Raw genomic sequence first — 16852 nt, 5'->3', positions numbered from 1 at the left:
ATCTATTCTTTTCTGATACATACTCTGACTCTAATCTGTATTGTTTCTCCTCAGGTTTGTCTCATCAGCAAATTTTCTTAGCATACTCATGTTTTTGCTCTAATGTCAACTAACAACTATTAAACTGAACAGTATTATGGCTGATTGCTCAGGGACTCCATTTGTAGCATCTCTTTAGTCTGCTTTCTTTTGAGCACAATCCACTACCATCCTTACTAGTTCCTCTTCCTTGCCATCTGTACTAATCCTCATCTCTTCAATTTAATTAAACTTGCCATTTCAAATGCTGAGTTAGGACATACATGAATATATCTACCTTGTTTAGTACCTCAGCTACCCGATGAAGCAAACATACAAAGGCTGCAGTTCTATTCAAATTAGTGTATATTGTCCCATTTTCCTGTTTACTAAAGTGTCTTGTTGTTCCCTGCAAAATGTTTTTCAAATCCTTATGTGCCATTTAAACCAGATAAATAATTCTGAATTTGCCCTCATTGTTCCCTTTCCTGAATACAGGTACAATGTCTTCTCTTCTATATCCTAGGGTTGGCACACTTGATTTAAAAACAAAACAAAAACAAAGCTGTTGCTTCTATCAGTTCTCTCAGTATTCTGGGATGGTATTTTGTTTTCCCGTTCCGGTTACATTAAGCTCCTCAAAGAGGGAAAAAAAATGCACGTGAAGGGATGGAACTGCTTCTACAATGAAAATGCAGCAGGAGGAAGCTGGAACAAAAGCCAGTCAACTGGAGGCTCTGGTTAATTGTCAGTCAGCCTGGCTATTCTCCTCAACTACTGAGGAAATCCTTGCTCTTTTGGGGAACCTTCCCAGGCGGGCTGACCTGCTTCCTTCTCTGATGCATTCCCCTGTGGTAGAGGAAAAATGTGAGGTTAGTTACATGAAAGTGCCTTTGAGAGTTAGTGTATAAAACAAATAAAAATGAGTTAAGTTTTCATGTGGAAAAACTATGAGTAATTTGTGTTTGAAGCAGTGAGCAAGATTGTCTGTGAAACTCTCCAATGAATTAAGAACAGGACAACCATTGCTATAAGCATAAAGGTTTTCGTCTTCTGTTTTTGCTTTGGAAGCTGAGACCATTTCTTAACTGCAAGGATACTCCTGGGTTCCAGTCGCTCAAATCACGGACTTTATTTGAGCTTGCTGTTATTCTGTTTCCGCATGTGCTGTAGTCCCTCCCTGATCTGGAATCAGGACTTGTTGACTCACACATGCAGAGGAAAAAATATGGGGCATTGCTCCCTTGTTGCAAGGTTTAAACATAGCCTCTGGTTCTTGTTCCAGAGACTCGTGCACATCTGTGTGAATTTGTTTTTGGAAAATGAAGGTATTATGTTGATGGCATGAGCTCCAGGGATGATGAGATAGTCAGTCTTCCTTCCTGTTTATTTTCCTTCAGTCCTCAGCGTGTACTAGGGTACAGGATGGGTAGGAACACTGCAAGGTAGCACTCAAAGTCATGATCATAGTTTATGGTGGCTGGTGAACAAATGCCGAGCAGAGTTTTCTCCTGGGATTTTTGAACCCAGCTGCAGAGGACTTCTGACAGAGCTGAGGGAAGAGACTAACAGGCAGTGCAGTTACTGTGTGTAGTAGTTCCTGTGCTGCTGGGGAAGAGGACAGGAATACAAAGGTGGTTAAAGGTGCAGTCGTGTTTTGGAAACCTCTTGGTGACGCTTTTTGCAACTGTTACCTAAAATCGATGCTCATGACAGCCAGTGAGTTTGCAATTGACCTAAGGCGTGTATGGCTTCAGTTAAACCCAGGAGCTGATAAATGAATTCAGTGATAGCGGTAAGTGTTTTTAGCCCCTCAAAATTTTATGCTGAACACCAGAACAACCAATTTAAGCCTGCCGGTCAGGGCGTATCTCCTTTGTTGCCGCTGCCTGTGGCAGCAATCGCGGCGGTAACTCAGGGGCCCTGCTCTCCTCAGCTCACGGGCGGGCGATGCCCGTGCTAGCACACTGGGAAATGGAGTCCCACCTCTCCGACAAGCCCGCCTTCGGCTGTCGGGCCGCTCTGCGGGACGCCCGACCCGTTAGGCCGCGCGTCCTAGCTGACACCCTTCGCTAAGGGTTGCTCCTACCGCCCTGTCCCTAACCGGGCCCCCGAGCCCCACGCACAGCCCCCCTGCCCGCCATTTTGAGCCCCCGCAGCCCCTCAGCTGCGCGCCCCCCCTCCCCTTCCCGAACTCGGTGGGCGGGGCCGGGCGGGGTCACGTGACGGCGGGGTCACGTGGCGGGGGAGCCGGGCCCAGCCGCCGCTGCTGCCGCCGCTCCGGGAGCGGCGAGAGACGGAGCCGGGCGGGCGGGCGCGGGGAGGGGGCCCGGGGCTGCGAGCGGCCGCCGCCGCCGGCACCACCGGCACCGCCACCACCGAGGTGAGTACGGGGGGCTGCCGCCGCTGCGGGCGGCTCCGCAGCTGCCGTCCTTTTGTTCCGGTGGGCGGCCCCGGGAGGGCAGCCGGTGGCGGGCGGGGGGCTCGGCCGTTAACGGCACGGTAACGGCTGCGGCCGCGCCGAGCTGGGCGGCGGGCCGCCGGTACAACCCCTACCCACCGAATATCCCCCCCATATCCCTGCTAAACCCCGCCGCCGCTCAGCCCCGGTACCCCCCCCGGAACCCCCCGGTGTCCCCCCGGTGCCCGCGGGGGTTTCGGTAAGGAAAAGGAGGAGGCCTCCGGTGCCGCTGCTCCGGTCGGTGTAGCCGCTCCCGGAGGCGCTCGTTGCGTCCTGCCACGGTGAGATCCGCCCGGCCGAGGGGCGCCGTGCCGTGCCGTGCCGGGTTAGGTAAGAGCTCCGTGGGAGTGATGGCTGTGGGGGGTGAACCCGCTGCCTGACGGCTGGCTGCGAAAGTCAGTCCTGAAATTCAAGGCTTCAAGCCTAAAATAGCCCTTTAACGGAAGGCAGAGTGGCGAGGACTTGAGCGGAATTCGCAAAAACTTGCTCAGGAAAGCGAGGCTTTTCCCATACTATCGACACCTCCGAAGACGATTATAAGAACCACTAACCATTAACTACTTCTATTTAAGCTTAAATAATAAATTTCTCTTTTAAAAACGTGTTAATGGAACAGCTTTCTCATTGCATCAAGATTTCTGGTCAAACTGTTTCGATAATGCCATCGCAGGTCTTTCTGTAATAGCAAAATCCTGGTGGTCCCTAGGGACGCCAGCGGACAGCTCGATCCTGCAACCCTGGCTCGAGAAATAACTTCGTGCCAGCAGCTCCTAGCCTGCTGGCGGCTCTCACCAGGAGGATTTGCACGAGTGGACCTCGTTCTTCATAGGCGATGTGAATGTCAAGTGTGGTAGGGCTGTTTCAAGAAATTGTGTATTTCCCCCTGCCTCCAGTGGGGTTTTGTAAGGAGGTGGCTGTCGCTGTTTGTGGGGCTGAGGGGAGGTAGTGGGTGTGCGTGTGGATAGATATTTTAAAAACTGAAAATAGGTTACAAAACTGACAGCTCTAACTGTTGACTGACTCCAACTGAATGACTTTCATGGAAAGGATTTTATTATTTTTTTTCTTTGTACAATATGTTGCTGCCTCAAGCAACAGCCTGTGGAATTCGTTCTCACCTAGTCAACAGATGTTTAAAACCCTTCAAATATTTAACTGTTCTAAAAAAGCCTGTTTATTTTGTGAACTGAGTTCACGATGGGTTGTTTATTCAATGTATTTTCTTCAGGAAGATGATGAACGGATTTAAGTGGTTCTCTTTTAGGTTTCCAGCAAGAAAATTGTTGCAATGTAGCTTCCCTTATCTTGCTGAATTATATTTCTATTATAGAATGATTGGTTCTGCTGAACTTCCAAATAAAAGTAATTTTGTTTATAACTAGCCTCTAGGAAAAAGTAGTACTTGTTTTATGTAATTATTAGGTATACTTAAAATACACAGCTTTTTAAAAGTGCTTTTCACTAGTAGGTCTCAAAACACCTTGTGAAAGAATTCGGCGTAATTATTCTTTCCTTATCTGAGGGTAATTATTCTAATCTTATCTAGTGCTCATAAAGAGATCATTGTCTGCCTATGATTGCTCTAAGAAACCCTATAAAAAGGTTGAACAATAAAATCGGATTTTTTACTACGAAAAATGATAAACTCACATTTGTTTTGTACATTTTTTTGTTGTACTTTTTTTTTTTTGCTTAATGATACCTGAGGTCATTTCGTACTATACCTTCCATACCAAGGTTGGGAGCTAAGCCTGTGCTATAAGTAGAGCAGACTTCTCTGCTTAGTGTCAGAAGAGACCCTGCAGAAGACTAAAATTCAGTGATGAGTTAGAGAATGATTTGAGATAGGTTTCTGTTTAGATACTCGAAGTAATCATGGTGTACACCTCCTGTTTCCACAGAGATTGGCTACAAAGAGGGTTTGTACAGATGTCTTTTGATACCTATTAGAAAGAGGCAGGTGTGGGGATTTCTAATGAGTTACTTGTGTAGCCAGGATCTTCTTATTTTTGTGGTTTCCTTCCTCTTCAACTTGGAAAGCTGATCAGGCACAGTGATTTGGAATCTCACATGTATTTATTTATTTATTTTTGGGACTGGGTTTCTTCTACTTATTTGTCCTATTTTTTTGTAATGTATCTGGTAGCAGAACAAACTTCTGGTACTAGAGGTCCAACGTACGCACTCTAAAATAGTTGTTTTCCAACTATATCTACCAATTCTAGTGTGCTGATTATTATCACTAATTATATTATGGGTGCATTTTAATAGACAGTTAAGTTTAAGACTTGAGATCCTCTTTAGTGGTTTGATGGTTTCTTAAATAGAACAGAAAACCATTCATTTGTGCTTTAATGCAAGACAATAAAAGCGTTGCCATTTAGGGATAAAAGTACAAGTTAGGAAATACACAAAACATTTGATATTGGAAGTGTCCCGGTTCTATTTATATGGGAACTCCTTGTGATCCTATCCAAAAACAATAGCTCATGTGACTTGCGTCTAAGCTGTAATTCCTTTTATTAATGGGGGACTAGGGCTTATCTACTGTAAGGAAGCATTTGTGGATAGCCTTATAGGTGTCACCAGTGACTTCAGTTGACTCCATGTCTAAGCAGGGCATGCTTGTAGGCAGAGTAGGATCTAGACTTGTTAGATCTGCATTGATTCAAATTACTTGGGGGTGGGGGTGGGGGGAAGGTCCAAGAGCTCCAGTTTCCAAGAGGAAACTTTTCTGCATATTTTTGTTTTCATTTTGTGACCCAGCATCCCCACTCTTGGGTGTGTGGGGCCATTGTTTTCATCCTTGCTTGTATACTTGATCGGTTATTTCTGTGTTATTTTTAACTAATGCCTTTGTTTACACCACTTCACAGTACTTAAAAGTTTAATATCTTTTAAATGGTCTATAATAATAGTTCTCGCTTTGTGCTTATACCTACAAAAGACCTTAGTGCTCCTCAGCTGCACATCAAATCCTTGATATAGCTGTAATACATCAAAGCTGGTCTGGAGAACTTCCCACTGGAAACCTGGGCCGTTTGCATGGCATGGAGGTCCCGGTTTGTTTGTGAATGTTGTCTCCTGCACAGTTTGAGAGCTAGCAGATGCTGCTGGGAGTCATATGCTCTCCTAGTTTCCTGGGTTCAAGTCATCCCTGATGTCCTTGTCTAGTGCAGAGCACTCTTTGCAAAACGTGCGTTTGAAGATTAACTTTCCCATTAGAATAGAAGAGGTTTGTCACTTCTCAGTACTGCTATCAGTCCGTCCTGTCACTTCTCTTTTTGCTTTGTATGTGTGATGGAATAGAGTCCTCTCCTTTGAAGACATTCTGCTCATTAAATATTTGCTGAAGCAAATATCTTGACAGCTAAACTGATTCCTAAATAAAATCTTCAAATATCTCATTTCATTAGTTTGAATAATAATTGCAAAGTAAAATTTAGAAGAAGGCCAAACACATATCTATTCACTTAGCCATTTGAAGAAAATTACTGCAACTACTTTCCTGGTGTTACTTGGCACCATTTAAGCAGATGAAAACTGCAGGAAGGACTAATGAGTGTTGGATGCAGTATGAAACAAAAGAGGTGTTTTGCACGTATACTAAAAATATTGTCGAAGAAGTGCGTGGGAAGACAAGCAGGAATAAAGTCATTGCGAAAAGCAGAGGTTGGTTGCCCACTGTGGTTGTGGTGGATCACAGTCCGCAGGAGGCTCTTTAGTTGGAAAAAGACCTCAGCTGACGAGGTTCTTAAATTGGGAGAGGGCAGCGTGAGAGGTTACGTGCGCTCATGTTTGTGCTGGGGGGGTGCCCACACAGTGGGAGCCCTGAGCTGCCGGGCACCTAAGTGTCGCTTGTAATGTTCCTACTGCCTGTACGCAATAAAGAACAGGTCTCCCTGTTTCAGTGGCATGGTGAAATGACCTCTAGGAAATCCTTACAATTATAAATAACTGAAAAACAAAACACAACCCCGAAGATCTACCTGTCTAATATCTGGGTAAAATACATGAAAGGGAGGTTGACTAACTCGAAGCTGCTGTTGCAGACAAGATAGGCTGTGGATAATAGTTAACGTTGTATAAAAATATCAGAAATGTTACTCAGAAAGCTATTTTAGGTGTTAAGTAAAACTTGAAAGGGGGAGTGATTTCAGCTAAGGGAGAAGGAGGAAGAGTTATATATTTGTGGTGTCTTCCCCTGCTCTCATGAGTGATGTAAGTATATTAAGAACTGCTGCTGTATAAATATCTTGGCTGCCATACAAGTGCCCTACATAGTGTTTGGAAAGGAGGGAATTGAACAGTGTAGGTGTTGAAGCAGCTTTAGATATTTTACCTTCCTTTCTCCCGTGCATAGAAATACGGACCAAGGAACAGTATGTGAACTCAAACCAAAGATGTTTTCTACATCAGTGTCTTGGCTTTTGGACAGTGGAGTATAGCAGATGGCTACGGAAAAGTATCATAGGGCATACAGGTAGCTGGTATCTGAAGGAAGTATCACCAGCTTCTAGCAGGATATGGTTTAGGGGTCTCTGAGCAGATGATTTGGTATTTAATCATTTAGCTTTTACTAGTTGTGAATTTGTGCATTTCTTTTTCTTTTACCCTCGAAAGCTTTAGCATCTGCAGCATCTGATGGTGCAAGAATGACAAAAGCACAAGTGATCATTTTTAGTTACTCTGGTGCCAGGTTAAAAGTTTCATTCCTCCACTCCTTTCACTTTGCATAGTGTAAAAGCTTGGTATTTTTAATTTTTAAAATTTGATACCAAACTTGTCAGGATAAAGCTGACTGCTTTGTAGGTACATCTGGAATTTCAGACCTTGTGTGCCAACTCTATCCTATTTACTGGGAAATATAACTTGTTAGAACATCTCACTTCTAGTAATGTCCAATTTGCTTACACTTTGCATTTCCATTAAGCAGTTCTCAGGTTCCATTTTGCAGACAGTTTTGAACTTAGAAATATATCTTTTTGTACAGACTTCAGAGTTCATATCCGTATATGAATCATATCTGCAGAAAGGTTGCAAGCCCATGAAAGTTTTGTGAATACTTAGAAGAATGGAAAAAGTCTTGATTCAAATCTTGGTGTGCAGTTTCTGTAGTTGAATGGCAGAGGACTGGTGTTATACCTGTTTTTATCACACGGTCATCCTCCCAGAATAAGACATTCCTGAATAATTTGTAAACAGAACGGTATGTAATGAAATGGCTCTTTCCCGTAGTCATTACTTGAATTTTCACTTTGATTGTAAAGAAAGAATGATGTAAATCGTTGTTTGGGTTTGATTTGTTTTTCCAGGCTTAGATTGCTCTGGAGACTTCCTAGCACTTTCCCTGTTTGATGTGAACTTATCCCTGGCTTGGATTTTTCCTTCCTCCTCTTCATTGTTGGTGTTTGTTAGTAGATCTTTAAGGATGTTTTCATTGATGCTTAAGGCACTGTATTCTTATTTTTTAATTCATCGGAACAGAAAATGGGGATACAGCTCCTATTGTCTGGTAACTCTACGAAATTAATTAGATGAAGCAATAAAGGTAGTTGAATTCTAGGAGAGAGATTTAAATAAATGCATTTGAATCTTATAAAGACATGGGAAGCTATGCAGTGAAAATCTGCTGTCTTGGATGAACGATCAAGGGATAAAATTGAACAAGCTTATGTTACTAGTATAAGATCTGGAACCATTTGTAGCTTTTCCAAAGTGGAGCTAAAAATGGGGGAAGAGATGTGGTTCTTGTAAAGATACCTATAGCAAGCCCTATTATGATAATAGGCCACCTCGAGTAAGAATAGGCTGTTTCTGTGAACCAAAAAAAAATTCTGTGCAGCAACAGGGTTCTATTAAAAGCAAATACAAATCATAGGATTAAGTGATTAAGTCATCTTCCTCTGAGTTACAGACCTCTCAGAGGTGGATTCCTTCCAGATTTTGCCAACCTGCTGTGGAGCTGTTCTTTTTTTGTTTTATAGCAGTAGAATACCTCTGTGGAACATATATTAAATCCAATATACATCGTTTCCCAGCATTGCAAAGAGAATTGGGGGGTTTGGAAGTCTTCACTGGACCTGTGGTAAGATCGAGGAAAGTATGCTGTCTAAAAACATACGCTTTGAGCTTGGTACTAGTGCTAGGAGTATGTACTATGCTCCTATGTATGTATGTTAGGAGCCTGTACAATATTAGTCCCCCCTTATGTTTCCAGAAGATCAAGCACTTCTTTTTATTAATAAAGGAATTGTCTTGGAAATTGTTCTTTCTTCAGAGGAGATAAACGGGAGACCACTGATGTAAAAACAATGTTATAGCATTGGAGGTGATTAAGAAGATTATATTGGAAAGTCTCATAATAGTTTTGTTTTCAGTGCCGTGTTGGTGAGTTTTGCAATTGTTGTTAGTAATACAGAGAGCAGATAGCCAGAACAGTGGTTGTTCGGGCTAGAAGTGACCAGTAATGCTTCAAGATTTCATAAAAGATAATGTCCTGTTTTCACAGGATGCAAAAGTGTTTAGTCGCTATCATCGGGAGGTTGAATGCTTCACTTAATTCACTCATCCCCTTTCCCCTTTGGAATGTGGTTTAAATGCTGCTGGTGTGAGGAAACTTCTAGTTGGTTTGCAGAAAAAATATTTGTGATTCGATTGTCTAGTGTTGTGGTGACAGAATGAGCTCTTGCCAGTTTTAAAATCACAAATAGCATTGCTTATTGAAGCTCTAGAAATACTGGGAAAGCTTTGTTCTCTGGTTTGCATTTGAATGTCTTCTTCCTTCTTGTCCAAGGATGAGAGTGAAAAACGAGAATCTGTATTGCTGGAAATGGCCAATTTTCTTCCTGTTGGGCAGAGAATGAGCACTCTCCTAAAACAATCATGGGACCTTTGCATGGGAAGTGATAACGGGCTTGTTATGAGTCTCCAGGAGAAGATCTTTTACTCATAAGGTTTTAGAAAGGAAAGATGTAATGGCAGAGATGCGTTGTGAGGATTTGGGTTGTACTGATTTGCCTCCAGCTGCATTGTCACAGTTTTGACAAATATCACCTGATGACTGAGTGTCCGTACTGATGTGGAACTGTCTGTTTTCACTGGTGTTTACTTCTGCTTTGATTTGTTGGGTATGTAGACGAAGATTTCATTGCTTTCTGAGCCTAACACTTACGCAAGCTCTTGGAATTCTCCCCTGGAATATTTTTAAGAGGCTTGCTTTACTGCCTTTTTCGCTGGCAGGACTAGTATGAAAGCATTCAATGGAAGATCTTTAAATGCCGATAATGCTCAGTTCTGTCTCTCTTTTGATTACCCCAAATTACATTGTTGAATGCATTTTTCCATACGTAGGGTGATAACGCTGTTGATAAAATTAGGCCTGAGATGATGCAGGTGGGATTGAGAAAGTGCTGGAGAATGTACTAAAGAGTATATGACTTCTGAGCTTGTGTCCTTAGGCTATGTGTGTGTGAGCTTGTTTTTGTGTTTTGTGGTTTTTTTTCTTCACTGATTAGGACAATTTCTTCCCATCTTTCTGGTTAAGAGTTCTGACCCCATTTCATGGTTTCCCTTCATTGAAATTTGCAATTTTGCGGTATGGTAGGAGAGAATATGTTTTATAATTGCTTCCTTGTTTCCTCTACATCTTTATAGCAAATGCAGTTGGGAAAGAAATCTTCTGATTTTGTTTCAAAACACCTCATTATGTTAGCTGATCTAAGGATCTAGCTGGAAAGTTGTCCCAGCTTAGAAATAAATAACAATTGCATGCACACATACTTGGCTGCACAGCGAGATCTATCTTTAGAAAAGGGTTCTGTCCTATTTTCACTTAATTTTAATGATGTTGAGTTTTACCTTCGTTTGAGACACCCTAATGACTTCTGGATCTTATCCAGTCCTTCCTAATAGATAAGTGTGTGAGTCCTCTGAATCAGATTTCAGAGTCCTTTGTGTAGGGGAAGCCCCATTTATCTGCCAGATAACCTCAGGTATTCCAGTAATTCCTGGGCTATGTCCGAGGTGCTGCCTCTGCTTGCCTGGTGTTTACTGTAGCAGTGTCTTGTGACTGGGAAGCCAAAGGCAGGCTGCAAGAGGTTGCTGCCACACAAATCTAACATACTAGAAAGCAACTGCAGTCCCATGTAGATTAGTATTCTGATGAAATGTTTTTTCTTTTTTTTAAATGAACCTGTGTTAGTCGAAGTTGACAGTTATGTTTGGGTTTTATTTTTGTTGTGCATTGTTGATGGTTACAGCGGCAGACTGGGACTGCTTTTCTCCCAGTTCTGTCATGACCTTCTGTATTGCCTTGAGGTGCATAATTGTCTTTTACTCAGCTGTATGCTATTAGAATAATGTTGTTTTCTTACTTTTCCTAGGATTGCTGAGGCTAGTGTAGCACTTTCAGGACACTGGATTAAAGATATAAGGTTCAGGGTCATATTAAAAGAAACCATCACGTAGTTGGGCGCAAGTCGAACATTTACTCAACTGAGGATGAGTAGGCTGGGTAAAGGTTTAAAAAAAATGGAAAAAAGGAGGGGAGCAAATTATGAGAGGGTGAGCAATAAATACTGTTATGCGACTCTGTTTCCTTCGCTTCTTGGTGATTCTTGGGATTGTGAGCTTGCAGGATGTCTCTTAATGTCTGTAAACCATCAGACAGAGCAATGATGCTGTGAAGTAATGATTATTTGAAAAGACTGGCAAAAAATGCATCCTGTGTGAGGCGTAATCAGACATCTCCACTAAAGCACTGCTTTAGTTGATATACTCCTCCACCTGTTTGTATCAGATAGCAACAGTTCGAACCCTCTCCTTGATTCACTGAATTAAATGCGGTGTGTTGTGAGCCCTGGGTGTTAGCAGTGACGAGCCTGTATCGATCACTCATTGGCAAGGATGCGCTTGTGACAGAAGGGTTGATTGGGCAGCTTAGTGCATTTCTCTCTCCTGTGTAGTAGGAAACACGGCTATTGACTATTCAGCTTTTTTTTTAATCCATAGAGATGCCTTTTGGCCACAGGTTTTTGGGTAAGGAGTGTTTTCATTTTTCACGATTCTTGTGTGATGTCTGTGTTTGCTGAAACAGAACGAATAAAGCAGGGATGCTCTTTGCTTGAAAATCTCATCCTACCTGCTTAGCATTGTTTCTGGAGGACAGACTCTTAATTCCTGTAACAGTTTTCTTTGATATTTACTCAGCTATTATGCCTTAAATTTGTTTGAACGGTACAGTATATGATATGCGAAATCCATTCTATCTTTGTCATAGATTGGTTAGGGCCAGAATTAAGCATTAAGGTTATGTAGCCTAAACTTCTAAATGGAACTGTTTGCATTTTGTGTGAAGGAGTTGGGTGTTGGTGGAAGCAGTCTTGTTTTTTCTTGCATCCCCACCCTGCCTTTACTCCCTTCCGAGAGAGTAATTATAGGATTTTCTATTGTCATTAGACTTAAATTCATGCTACAGGTGTGATGCTCGTTCTGTCATGTAGCCACATGTTAATAGGTTTGATGTGTTTATTCTTTTGATATGTTTGTTCTGTTCTTTATTCAGGTACAGGTAGAGACCTTGCAAAAAGGAGAATTCAAGGCAACGAGGCAAAGACAAAATCCCTAGGTCGTGGAGAGGAGTAAGAAAAGGCAAGGAGGTCCTTGCTTCTTGTTTTGAGACTCATCAGTGTTTCACTGCAGATGTTTATCTAGAAATGGGAGAAACAAAATTGCATTCTTTCATGATAATTTTCCTTGCTAGGTTTTTCAAATTGTGGTGCGAGGCTTCCTGGGTGTTTTGCCTTGAGCTGCTTGCCTGCTCTCTTTGTAAGGTGTCTTGTTTACCTCTCTTTTTCCTTTCTATTTTTGGAGAGACTTAACTCTCTCACTCTGTAGAGGTTTAGTTGCCATCTTTGAATAGCTGAGTGAACTCAGGGTTCTCTCAGGGGCTTGAATTTGTCAAAAGATGATACCCCTGTCATGTTTCTCGCCTTGTCCCTCTGCATTTTTGAGATTTTCTTTCAGGACAAGCTCCTGTGGCTGTGCTATTGATACTGTGCATTGTTCCTCAGAGTGATACTGTTGAAGACTTTTTCTGTCTGTACTCTGATGTTTGTTAGGTGGCCTGTACTGTAGCACTTCAGTCTTCTCTTTCAAGCTTTTCTTGTGGGATGTTTCAAAGCTGTCCGTTCTAAAGTATGGATAAGTGCTAACAGGGAGGAGTAATAAAAAGCTGTGGGAGATGCTGGTTTCCATACCAAATACAACCCTCAGAAGTGCACAGCTTATTGGGCAACATTAAGATATCTAGTGCACTTTGCAGCACGCTTGCTGTGAACTGACAGCCAAAGACCTTTTGTTCGGTGTTCTGGAAAATTTCAGGCCCAGAACTCTAGTGTTGACTTAGTCAAAACACTACTCTGACGAAAACAGACTATATGTACACATATATTTTCACACTTAATACGCAGATATCCCCCGCTCTGTGTTGTTTGGAGGATCAGAGGCTTAAGAAACATTATGATACTTCAAACTTGGAGAGCTGTTTGCCCTAGCATCCATTCACATGGAATATCTTCTGCATAATTTTTCTGATATTTACAAACAAATTGGGAGAAAGCTTAAATTTTCTTAGAGTAATTTGTTTAGTCTGTTTGATTTTTGTCCTCTAAATTTTGAAATCCTTAGTGATGAGTCTAATTATAAACAAGATGTTCTCTCTTGCTGGTGATAAATCTAAATCTGCCTTGGGACAGTTGCCTCTTCTTTAACATGATGCCAGAGGAAAGCCTGAAATTGCTGCAATATAGCAGCTTTCTTTATCAGCTAGAAAAGGAAAGTTTATTACAAGTGGCTTGTTAGATCCTTGGTATTGTGGAAGTTCATTTTGTGTAGTATATGGTAGTCATAACATCCTTCAGTCAAACATTGTGGCTCTTTGTGGTTATGAGCAAAATCATCAGTATCCAAGCGTGTTCGGACTTTGAGCATGCGGGAAGATATTTTGCTGAACCTAAGTCTTGATAAGCTGTAAAGGTCATTTCCTGCTTTCTACTGCTAGTTTTTGGTGCATGTATGTGTAGTGCAGAAATGAAAATTAAATTAAGGTACTCATTATATGGAGTTTTGGAGCTGGGACGGGCATACTGTTTGAAAAGAGGTATTTTTTGGTTCTGTCCTGTTCCCCTGGCCCCAGCTATGGTATATGATTACAACAACAGCCAAAAATCATAGAATCATAATGATCCTGGAAAATGCCTGGAAAGAATCTAGCATGAGGATAACGCTCTCCTTTCAGGTGTTTGCAATTTGTATTCATTTTTTAAAGCAAACACATTGTATACTTCTATCAGTTGGGTCGTTATGGGAATAATATGAAAGGAATCACTGCCGTCTTAATTTTTTCATCAGTATTTTATCTCTGTTTTGCTTATGTTTTTTTCTAATAACATACTTCCATCTCCCTATATGAATGTAAAGTGTCTCATTTATTGAGACAGGATTATCTTGCTGGATTTTATGAACATCTCATTTCTCATGTCAGATGATTTAACATTTCATCGGCACGCTCGTAAAAATTGCTTCAATAATTTTGATTATGTTTTTACTTCTTTGAGTGTAAGAGTGTCTTCTAAATGTTGTTGTTAGAATGAAGGGCACAGATTTTTTCCCCACCCTGTGTCCCTAGGAAGCTAATGCATCATCCCTTATATTAGGTGGCAGATGACAGTGTAGTATGTGCTCTTGGCATGTTTACTCAGCCCAGGAAACTGATACCGTGCCTGAAGTCTGATTCAGAGCTTTAGCACCATGGCTTCGAAACGAGATGGCTTAAATCCCATGTGTTCATCTTTTTATCCTGCTCTTCTACAACAGGCACCTGCTTGCTCCCTGTGCGGCCTTAATTTATTGCCCCAGGAGACTTGCTCCTTGTGCCTCTGCTGTCCTCAGAGGGATTCCCTCTGGCTCGTAGGGAGCTGCCTGGTGGGTGATGCTGTGACCTGATCTCTGCGGGAAGGGAGCAGATTAGTCACTGCTCAAGTTGGAGCCAGCTTCTAAAGACTGGCCGTACTGCTGCCACGTGACACTGCAGAGCTCGACAAATAACATGTTAAAATTTTTCTTCTCGTGTTTGTGCAAGTAGATTGCTTTGATTTGGGGTGGGGGAGAAGGCGGAACTACTAATTTCCGCTTGGCCTCTCTAAGTGTCTGAGAAGTGACGTTGATGCCACGTTCGACCATGTGAAACTTTGCATATGTTGAGATTTGAGGTATGAAGAATTTCTCCCTTCCTGGTTTAAACAAAACAAAAAAACAGAACTAATCAAAACCAAAACAAAAAAACACCCTAGTCTCTCTAAAGGGCTTTAGCAGACAAACCGTGCTGAAGTCTGGCTGTGACAGTCTGATATTTCTTTTCCTGCTGTACCTGGTGGAGACTATCACCACTCCACTGCTGATTCATTAGGAGAGAATTTGTGCCTGCATCTCATACAGTTTGCTCCATAATTTGACTTTTTAGCTCAGCCTTATCTTTGTTGCCAGCTTTTAAACTGAGATTGAGAACCTTTTTTGTGTTGTGGTGGCAATGCAGATGCCTCCTAAATGGAGGAGGAGATTTTTGTAGCCCAAACTTCTTTCATTTTATTTTTCACTGGGATATGTTAGAGGGCATTTGCAGAGTAGCTAAGACAGGACACAAAAATATTTTAAGTGCTAATTTATATCTAAGTTTTGTAGTTAATTTAGCCTTTAGCATAAGTCATCAAATTTAATTAAAATAGCTTTGCTAAGAAGTATGATGACTATGTATTGCTTAACTATTTTTTGTTGAATTTTTAAAGTATATCAGATCACCAAAATGAGGGAAATCGTGGGGTAAATATTTGGATTCAGGTTGCTGAAGGGGCATAGCTTGCAACAGATTTTCTTCAGTAGGCACAGATAGAAAATTGTGTGTTTATTTCAGTATAGTCTCTGTGAATTTTTTTTCTTTAAAATGAGAAACTGCGAAAAGGCTCGTTTTAAAAGTGTAGCGAAAATGAAATGTGATGTTGAGATCTAGTAGTTCTGTTAGGGATGTAGTGTCCAGAAACAGTCACCTCAGTCTACTAGCTAAAGATAGCGCTTCCTTTGTTAACAAGACAAAACAAAACCAAACTTATAATTCAGTTTTTAATGCAAAACATAATAAAGGCATGTGCATCCAAAATGTCTAATGTAGTTTGTTTGTAAGTAACATTGCCTAAATCTCAAAAATTGGGATTTGTTTAAATGGAATTGTGGTGTCCTTTTGAAACCAACCTGACACTGTTGTGAGTTTGCAAAATGATCCTCAACTGTAATCCTTTACAATACTGCAACTTTTTTTTTCTAGCCCCAGCAACCGTGGTGAGATTGGATTTGACAGTTGGCAGTGGTAATTTCTTGTTCTAGACTGGGTATTGTAATGCTCGTGGGTTTCCATGTGTACTTCCAGTGGTAGGGGTGTGCCTACAGTGTATGTCAGTGGTACCTATATGGCAGTTCAGTGAACATCTGGCCCAGAAAATGGGAAGGAACATTTACTGTTCATTAACATCAAATGTGAAAATTATCAACCTGAATAAATGTGTTTAAATTATGTAATTACTTAAATTGGAATGCATTATGGCATTCCAGTTAGCAAAATAAGTATCAAATGTGGGGCGTAAGCTATGCTTGCTTGAAAATCAGCATCAGTTTAAGGTTGCTATCTAGCAATAGGCTTTCTGTCAGAAAAGGGAGGAGCAGAAATGCAGAATCAAAATTATATATTTAAATCAAGTTTCCTTGCTCGATGATTGAAATAATAACTACACTTGGATGTGGTAAATCGTTTTGAATTAACCTGGCCTGAGTGTGTATCTTCCTGCAGTGAACCGCAGGAGGAGTGTTTTGACACACAATGTGTTTCACCAAATGTTGATGGATATTTTTAAATAGGAGAACAAAAAGCAGAATATTGGTTATGGCCTTTCCTGTGAATCTGTAACAGGTAAGTTCTGAAGCTAGATGGAAACAGGAAAATATCAGAAGAACTGTTCTGATCAAGTGACAGGATCATAGCACAGACTGGATGCTGGTAATGGTAAACTCTTGCTGCTTATTTTGATGCTATCTTCCCCTGCAGTGTTAAGGAAGATGCTCCATCTCTGTCCCATGGAGAATGTCTGCTGTCCAGCTGGACTGATCTAACATCTTGCTGTTCCTAAAAGGTGTCCCCACACCCAAGCCTTGTGGTTCCTGCCTGCTGCAGCTCTGACGCTCAGCTGACCCTTCAGTGAGTTGATTCAGTTCCCTCAGCTCAGTTAATACTCCTCACTTTATTTTCAGATATTTATTTTCTGCTGG

At 41.5% G+C, this 16852-nt stretch overlaps 1 protein-coding gene across 6 annotated transcripts in view; it reads left to right on the top strand.

The window, feature by feature from the left end:
- Positions 1–1618: 1618 nt before the first annotated feature.
- TULP4 (TUB like protein 4) overlaps positions 1619–16852 on the top strand; it is a 157633-nt gene continuing 142399 nt past the window's right edge. For 3 of the 6 annotated variants that reach the window (XM_083828780.1, XM_083828778.1, XM_083828777.1), the window contains exon 1: positions 5149–16781. The gene's annotated coding sequence lies outside the window, so the exon portion shown is untranslated. The other 3 variants (XM_083828781.1, XM_083828776.1, XM_083828779.1) reach the window with 3 other exon arrangements.

Source organism: Anser anser (genome assembly GCF_964211835.1).
Source record: "Anser anser genome assembly, chromosome: 3".
Taxonomy (NCBI): domain Eukaryota; kingdom Metazoa; phylum Chordata; class Aves; order Anseriformes; family Anatidae; genus Anser; species Anser anser.
The sequence above is the reverse complement of the archived record's forward strand: the minus strand, read 5'-3'. Positions and strand labels throughout refer to the sequence as shown.